This window comes from Melanerpes formicivorus, unplaced genomic scaffold (genome assembly GCF_026170545.1).
Source record: "Melanerpes formicivorus ecotype bairdi unplaced genomic scaffold, bMelFor1.0.p_v2 SCAF_58, whole genome shotgun sequence".
In the NCBI taxonomy this organism is placed as follows: Eukaryota; Metazoa; Chordata; class Aves; order Piciformes; family Picidae; genus Melanerpes; species Melanerpes formicivorus.
In genome coordinates, this window is record NW_027142410.1 from 4,812,340 (window position 1) to 4,821,818 (window position 9,479).

A 9,479-nucleotide genomic window follows, 5' to 3' on the forward strand; every position below is an offset into this window, starting at 1 on the left:
TGGGAGCCTCATGCCCTTCTGCCAGCAGAAACAGCGACTGTAGAGACAGTGTGTTTCCCCGGCTCGGTGTCATTTCCAGTTGCACCCCTCCCCTCCCCCTCCCCCCGTAAAAAGCACACCCAACCCACCCAATAGCAGCGACGGCGAGCCCGTACCCTCCAGCTCCGCACGGGATTTAGGGGCAAGACGACGGCTGACAAAAAGTGGGCATAATTTAATGAAGAGAGGAAGCGTGTCTCACCAATAAAACAAATCCTAAATGAAACCATCTGCAAGCAGAAAGTTTGGAACAATGCAAACTGCTAAGCTGCTCTGCCAAGAGAGGCACGGCGGGGTTGGGGGGCAAAGAAAGAGGGATGGATAAAGTAGCCATAATTTTCCAGTGCCCCCGAGTGACAATGGGGCTGTATGGGAGCAGGGTTGTGGTGACGAAATGTCTGCTTGGATGCTTGGAATGACTTCCCCTTTTCTGCAGCCCTGAGCAATAACATGCTTTCCTAACATCCTCTGCCCCGAGGTGCCTGCTGTAAAAACGGTGTGGAGGGGAGAAACATCGAGGGGAGAGAAAAAGGATGTAGCCCAAGCAAAACACAGAGGCCTGCTCCTACCATCCTCGAGCTGCTTCTGTAGCTGCCATGGGGAGTTTGAGGTGTTCCAGGACCTCAGGATCATAGAATCTGTGAATTCTTAGGGTTGGAAGGGACCTCAAGGATCATCTAGATCCACCGCCCCTGCCATGGGCAGGGACACCTCACACTATAGCAGGTTGCTCAGAGCCACATCCAGCCTGGCCTTCAAAACCTCCAGGGATGAGGCTTCCACCGCCTCCCTGGGCAACCTGTGCCAGTGTCTCACCACCCTCATGGGGCAGAACTTCCTAACGTCCAATCTGAATCTACCCATTTCTAGTTTTGGTCTTTGTTATTAATGACAGAGACAATTAAAGTCGACTGAATACAGTTTTAATTTGAAAACAGCAATTTTGAGGCAATAAGAGGCATGCAAAACAGCGCTGGGTGCAATAATGCACACTAATCACAGTCTAACTCCTCTTTAAGTAGTCTACTCCTAATACATATGCATATAAATGTGGGTTTATTTAAATTAGTTTGTCCTTCTGGTGGTCTGTCAATGATGGAATCTTCTGGTCAGCACACTGGTGGGTTGTGTGCTGAGTCCTTGTGATTGTATCTTTTTAGCTCTGTTGTTACAATCAACGTCCTTCCCAGGGATGAGTTTCATAGTTTCATAGTTTCATTCCTCTTCACTATTCTTTTGAGCGAGTAGTGACTCCAGGAGGATCTGCTCCATGATCTTTCCAGGCACAGAGGTGAGACTGACTGGCCTGTAGTTCCCTGGTTCCTCCTTCTTACCTTTTTTGAAGATGGGGGCAATGTTTCCCCTTTTCCAGTCCGTGGGGACTGCCCCAGACTGCCATGACTTTTGAAATATAATAGAGAGGGGTTTAGCAACCTCCTCTGCCAGTTCTCTCAGTACCCGTGGGTGTATCCCGTCGGGTCCCATGGACTTGAACACTTTCAGGTTCTTCAGATGATCACGAACCTGACCTGCACTTACAATGGGCAGTTCTTCCTCCCCGTCCCTGGCTTTGACTTCCATAACATCAGGAGTGTGGCTAGAGGCCCTTGCAGTGAAGACTGAGGTAAAGAAGTTATTAAGTACCTCAGCCTTTTCCTCATCACTTGTGACCATGTCACCAGTTTCCTTTCTGAGGGGGCCCACACCTTCCCTAGTCTTCTTCTTCCCATTAATATACCTGTAGAAGTTCTTAGTGTTCCCTTTAATCTCCCTGGCTAGATTCAATTCAAACTCTGCTTTGGCTTTCCTAACCAGGACTCTTGCTGCTCGGGCAGCTTCCTTATCTCCCCCCTGTTCTACCTGTCCTTCCCTCCACTTCCTGTAGAGTTTCCTTTTAAGTAATAGTGTGTCCAGTAGCTCCTTGCCCATCCAGGCAGGCCTCCTAGCATTCTTCCCTGCTTTTCTCTTTGTTGGTATACCGAGCTCCTGGACACAGAGGAGGTGGTCCTTGAATACTGACCATACTGAGTTGCACATAGGTTCTTGTGATTCTCATAATTTTCTCTTGTGTTCACATCTTCTGTAGCAATCTCTCTTCCTTTCTCATCCTTGAACAACTTAGTGTTTCATAATTTGTCAACTCTTAGCTGTTAGTTCCTAACATTTCATTAGGACCTTAGTATACATATATTAAAACAAATCAAATTAATAACAGGTTATAATAAAACCTAAAATCTTACTCTATATTAAAGCAAATCACATTAATCATAAACAACTGATTGTAATAAAACCTAAAAAGAATCTTACTCTAGTTACATACATCAGTTATCTGATCCCTTGTTTCACCATTCATGCTCCTGCTTTTGCTTTAATCAAAATCATCTAACTGACACAAATTATCATTCCATTCATCACAGTCTTGATCAGGTCTTGATGCATCACAATTAAAAAGGATGCAGCCCAAGCAAAACAAGCTTGCTCCTGCTGTACTGGAGCAGATTCTGAGGTTGTCTTAGAGAGTTTAGGGGGTAACAGGACCTCAGGATCAGGTCTTGATGTGTGAAATCAATAAAAGATAATTGGTCTGGCAAAACAAGAAGGAAGGTAATCAGCTTGGGTTCAAAACACACTCTCTTTGCAAAGGCAAGCGGTGCGGCAGAGATGATTGTTCGGACGTCAGGATGAGTATCATTTGTCAGCTCTCCAGCTGTGGTACGCTTTTTGTTCCCCTTTTCTAACCTCAGAGGAGAGCATTCCTGCTCGGAGGGTAAGCGTGCTGTGTAATTTTACCCCTCCCAGCAACGGCAGATAGATGTGCTTTGAGGCACTTGCACTTGCCTGGGAAAGGCATACCATAAGCTGTCAGCACTTTGGGACTCCTCAGAAATATTGGAGGTCTTCACAGGGCTGCCCGAGTTTGCAGTTTCTCTCTGTGTGCTGAAATGTGTGAGGACACTGCACTGGCAGCAGCTACGCCAATGGGCTTGTAAATATGGCTGGTGAATGAGCTGAGAGGGGAAAAAAATAATTATAAAAAGCAGCAATAAAGGTGGGGGGAGGTCATAGAAACACACACTGAACGCTGTGCTCGTTTGGAGTAATAGGTTTGGTGTAGCTGTTGTAGTCTGAGGCTATGAGAGCAGGCTCAAAGGGAGGCATAAAGCTTTTATTTATAAAGAAAATTAACTATGTAAGTAGGCTATAAATAACAACTATTATGCCTCCTTCCAAACATGGGCGTGCTAATTTCTTGGGAGGGAGTTGTCTTGGCTTAATAAGTGTCTCTTGCCTCTATACATTTAACATAGAATCACAGAATTGCCAGGGTTGGAAGGGACCTCAAGGATCATCTAGATTCACCCCCCCCCTGCCATGGGCAAGGACACCTCACACTGTAGCAGGTTGCTCAGAGCTACATCCAGCCTGACCTTAAAAACCTCCAGGGATGAGGCTTCCACCACCTCCCTGGGCAACCTGTGCCAGTGTCTCACCACCCTTGTGGGGAAGAACTTCTTCCTAACATCCAATCTGAATCTGCCCATTTCTAGTTTTGCTCCATTCCCCCCAGTCCTATCACTCCCTGACACCCTCAAAAGTCCCTCCCCAGCTTTCTTGTAGCCCCCTTCAGATACTTCAAGGCCACAATTAGGTCTACTCGGGACATTTTCTTCAGACTGAATAGCCCCAGCTCCCTCAGTCTGTCCTCATGGGAGAGGTGATCATCCTTGTGTCCCTTCTCTGGACATGTGCCATCATGTCCAGATACTTCCTGTAATAGGGGCTCCAGAACTGGATGCAGTACTCCAGGTGGGGTCTCACCAGAACAGAGGGGGAGAATCACCTCCCTTGACCTGCTGGCTATGCTTCTCTTGATGCAGCCCAGGATGCGATTGGCTTTCTTGGCTGCTGGTTCCTGTTGAGACTCTTCATCTACCAGCACCCCCAAGGCCTTTTCTTCAGGGCTGCTCTCCAGCCAGTCTCTGCCCAGCCTAATTGCTTGGGATTGCCCCAACCCAGCTGCAGAACCTGGCAGTAGGTCTTGTTGAATCTCATGAGGTTGTCATGGGCCCAGCTCTGCAGCCTGTACAAGTCCCTCTGGATAGATTCCTTCCCTCCTGCCTGTCAGCTGCACCACACAGCTTGGTGTCGTCAGCAAACCTGCTGAGGGTGCACTCAGTGCCACTGTCCATGGCATCAACAAAGATGTTGAACAAGCCTGGTCCCAGTGCTGATCCCTGACGGACTCCACTTGTCACTGGCCTCCACTTGGACATGGACCATTGACAGCCACTCTTTGGGTGCAGCCATCAAGCCAGTTCTGTATCCACTGAATAGTCCATCCATGGAGCCCATCCTGCACCAGCCTGGAGACCAGGATGTGGTGCAGGACAGTGTTGAAGGCTTTGCTCAGGTCCAGGTAATTATGTCAATTGGTCGGCCTTCATCAACTGATGTTGTGACCTTGTCACAGAAGGCCACCAGGTTTGTCAGGCAGGATTTGCTCTTAGTGAAGGGCAAATCACCTCTTTGTTATTCTTCTGCCTCAGCAGTGCCTCCAGGAGTATCTGCTCCATGGTCCTATGAGGCACAGAGGTGAGACTGACTGGTCTATAGTTCCCTGGGTCATCCCTCTTTCCCTTCTTGAAAATGGGAGTTATGTTTCCCCTTTTCCAGTCAGTGGGGACCTCCCTGGACTGCCATGATTTCTGGAACATGATGGAGAACAGCCTAGCAACCTCCTACCCAGTTCCCTCAGCACCTCTGGGTGTATCCCATCAGATCTCATGGACTTGGACACTTATCAGGTTCTTCAGATGATCATGAACCTGATCTTCACTCACCATGGACAATTCCTTCTTCCAGTCCCTGCCATCAGGGATGACCTTATTGCTCTCTACAACTACCTGAAGGGGGGTTGTAGGCAGGCAGATGTTGGTCTCTTCTCCCAGGCAACCTGTACCAGAGCAAGAGGACACAGTCTCAGGCTGTGCCAGGGGAGGTTTAGACTGCAGGTTAGGAGGAAGTTTTACACAGAGAGAGTGATTGCCCATTGGACTGGGCTGCCTGAGGGGGAGGTGGAGTCACCATGACTGGAGGTGTTCAGGAGGAGACTGGGTAGGGTGCTTGGTGCCATGGTTTAGTTGGTTGGGTGGTGTTGGATGATAGGTTGGACGTGATGATCTTGAAGGTCTCTTCCAACCTATTCTATTCTATTCTATTCTATTCTATTCTATTCTATTCTATTCTATTCTATTCTATTCTATTCTATTCTATTCCATTCCATTCCATTCCATTCCATTCCATTCCATTCCATTCTTCTATTCGATTCGATTCGATTCGATTCGATTCGATTCGATTCCATTCCATTCCATTCCATTCCATTCCATTCTTCTGGGAGTGTGGCTGGAGCCCTTGCCAATGAAGACTGAGGTAAAGAAGTCATTGAGAGCCTCAGCCTTCTCCATGTCACTCGTCACCAGCTCACCCGTTTCCTTTCTGAGGGGGGCCACACCTTCCCCAGACTTCTTTTACCATTAATATACCTATAGCAATGTTTACTGTTCCCCTTGCTCTCCCTGGCTAGATTTGATTCTAACTGAGCTTTAGCTTTTCTAACCAGGTCTCTTGCTGCTTGGACAGCTTCCTTATATGCCCCCATTCCAGCTGTCCTTTCTTCCATTCCTTGTAGAGTTTCTTTTTGTGTGCCAGCGTGTCCAGGAGCTCCTTGCTCATCCAGGCAGGTCTCCTAGCATTCTTTCCTCCTTCCCTCCTTGTGGGTATACTTTGCTCCTGGGAATGGAGAAGGTGATCCTTGAACACTGAGCAGCTGTCCTGGGCTGCTCTTCCTGCTAGGGCTTTGTCCCACAATACTTTGGCCAGCAGATCCCTGAAGTGACCGAAGTCTTCATACCTAAAGTCCAGGGTCGTAAGTGTCAAATACCTCCTTTTAGTTGCCCTGAGGATCTTAAATTCTACTGCTTCAGTCCAATGCATTGGGTTTGCCTGGCAAGGTCTTGGTAGCAGGGGGCTACAGAGGTGGCTTCTGTGAAGACCTGCTAGAAGCTTCCACCATGTCTGATAGAGCCAATGCCACCTGGCTCCACCACTGACCAAAGCTGAGCCCAGTGGTATTGCCTCTGGGATAGCAGATTTCAGAAGGGGAAAAAACCTGGGCAACAGCAACTGCAGTGGGAGAGAAGAGTGAGAACATGTGAGAGAAACAGGCCAGTGAAGAATATGGAGGTGCTGCAGGCAGCAGAGCAGAGATTCCCCTGCAGCCCCTGGTGCAGCCCCTGGTGAAGTGGGCTGTCCCCCTGAGGCCCATGGAGGTCCATGATGGCACAGATCTCCACCTGCAGCCTAGAGCACAAGGTTCCCCAAAGGAGTCTATGACCCTGTGGGACGCTTCCTCTGGGGAAGCTCCTGGGAAGGACCCACAGTTCATCAAGAGCCATTCATGAAGAGTTGCAGCCCATGGGAGGGACTCACATTGGAGAAGTTCATGGATGGTTATCTCCTTGGGAGGCACCTCATGCTGCAGCAGGGGATAACTGAGAAGAGTCCTCCCACTGAGGAGGAAGGAGTGGCTGAGACAACATGTGATAAACTCAGGACCATAACCCCCATTTTCACAGTATCACAGTTTCACAGTATCACAGTCTCACAGTATCACTAAGGTTGGAAGAGGACCTTGAGGATCATCACGTCCAACCTGTCACCACAGAACTCATGACTAGACCATGGCCCCAAGTGCCACGTCCAATCTCCTCTTGAACACCCCAAGGGATGGTGACTCCACCACCTCCCTGGGCAGCACATTCCAATGATGAACGAATCGCTTGGTGAAGAACTTTCTCCTCACCTCGAGTCTAAACTTCCCCTGGTGCAGCTTGAGACTGTGTCCTCTTGTTCTGGTGCTGGTTGCCTGGGAGAAGAGACCAACCCCCACCCGGCTACAACCACCTTTCAGGTAGTTGTAGAGGGCAATGAGGTCACCCCTGAGCCTCCTCTTCCCCAGACTAAACAATTCCAGCTCCCTCAGCCTCTCCTCAGAGGGCTGTGCTCAAGGCCTCTCCCCAGCCTTGTTGCCCTTCTCTGGACACGTTCAAGGGTCTCAATGTCCTTCTGAAACTGAGGAGCCCAGAACTGGACACAGGACTCAAGGTGTGGCCTAACCAAAGCAGAGTACAGGGGCACTATGACCTCCCTGCTCCTGCTGGCCACACTATTCCTAATGCAGGCCAGGATGCCATTGGCCCTCTTGGCCACCTGGGCACACTGCTGGCTCATGTTTAGGTGGCTGTCAATCAGTACCCTCCAGCTCCCTCTCTGGGAGCTCTCCAGCCAGGCCGACCCCAGATTGTAGCTCTGCATGGGGTTGCCATGGCCAAAGTGCAGCACCCAGCACTTGGACTTGTTGAATGCCATCCCATTGGACTCCACCCATCTGTCCAGTTGGTCAAGGTCCCTCTGCAGAGCTTTTCCACCCTCTAACTGACCAACATCTGCTCCCAACTTGGTGTCATCTGCAAATTTGCTGATGACTGACTCTACCCCCTCATCCAGATAATCAATGAAGATATTAAAGAGCACAGGGCCCCAGCACTGATCCCTGCGGGACGCCACTGGTGACTGGCTGCCAGCTGGCTGTGGCACCATTCACCACCACTCTCTGGGCTCGGCCCTCCAGCCAGTTCCTAACCCAGCACAGAGTGTTGCTGTCCAAGCCAGGGGTGACAGCTTAGGCAGCAGTTTGCTGTGGGGGACGGTGTCAAAGGCCTTGCTGCAGTCCAGGTACACAGGCCTCCCCACATCCACCAGGCAGTCACCTGATCATAGAAGGAGATCAGGTTGGTCAGGCAGGACCTGCCCCTCCTAAATCCATGTTGGCTGAGCCTGAGCCCTTGGCCATCCTTCAGGTGCGCAGTTATTGCCCCCAGGATAATCTGCTCCATCACTTTCCCTGGCACTGAGGTCAGGCTGACTGGCCTGGAGTTTCCAGGTTCCTCCATCTGACCCTTCTTGTGAATGGGGACCACATTGGCCAGTTTCCAGTCATCTGGGACCTCACTGGTGAGCCAGGACTGTAGGAAAATGATGGAGAGCGGCTTGGCAGCTCATCTGCCAGCTCTCTGCCCTTCTTTGGATGAGGATAAAGAGAATCAGGAGCGAGGTCGAGCCCATGAAGAAGGGAAGGCTGGGGGGAAGGTGTTTTAAGATTTAGTTTTTATTTCTCAGTATCTACTCTGATTTGATTAAATTAAGCTAATTTATTGCCAGCTAGGAATGATGTAATTAAGTGTTGACTTTCCACTGTTAAATCACTTCTTCCATGAAATCCTGGATAGTCGCCCAGAGAGGGTTCTTCTACTGATGCTGAGCCAATGTTACCAAAAATAATGCAAGGAAAAATGGATAAAACAGAATCTGGCTTGTCAGCAACCGCACTTAAACAGTCTTCAGAACTCAGGATGCTGGGAGCTGACTGGACCCTCTCTCAGCTGCAATGTCTGACCCCAGCAGTAGAAGTGACGTTCCCTAAACCTACCAGGTGCTTCTGCCGCAATGCTGCAAAGAGAGGGGGGGAGGCTGGAGGTGGGGGGTTCTGCCTCCCCCTGGGTACACCTGTCTGTCTTTCACAGGGTGCTCAAGGAGAGACAGGAAGTGTTTGGGTCCTTCTGCCTGCCGGCATGCACAGCAGCCCTCAAATTACTGGGCAGACTCTTGTTTAAGATGGTCAATGACATAACCACTTCAATACCAAGAGGCTGGTGTCTGCTTCCCAGGCTCCAAGGAATGAGTGGCTTGAGGCCCAACTGCCTCTTCCTCCAGGAAAGGTCGCTCAGCTGCAAGCAGAAAGGAAAATCCTACAGCCATTGCTCAAACAACACCTTTCCTGTACCCAGAAAGGACTCCGGTCTGCATCATGCTGATGCTCTCAGTGTGAAGTCTGTTAATGTGCTTTTAGTGTTAAGAGCACTGCTAAGAAGCCAAGCCAAAATTAGGGCCATTTCCACACTGATGGGTTGTTGGATGGAGAATCTGAATCCAGATTCTTCCCTTTGAAGAATTTGGAAGTGTCCCACAGAAGAAAGAAAAAGGAAATTACATGACTGAGAAGTAAACTGGGCCAGAACCCTGTAGTTACAAATGACTGTAGGAGGGTGGGATGGGCCCTGAAAGAGGCAACAGGGGAAGAGCTCTTTGAAGAGCACAGAGCTGTGCGGAGCTGCAGTTTGTGATGTTTCTGCTGTACACTGGAAGTGGCAATAATCTTCACCCGGCAAGCACTGGTGTGTTTGGCCTCGTCCTGCTGTCCGAGTCTTTCACCATTGCCAGTGGAAGAACATGAATGCTTTAGCAATGTGTTGCTCTTCATGAACTTTGTGTATGTCGCTGGATTAAGCCTGATGAATCACTAGGTAAACATTGCTGAGTTC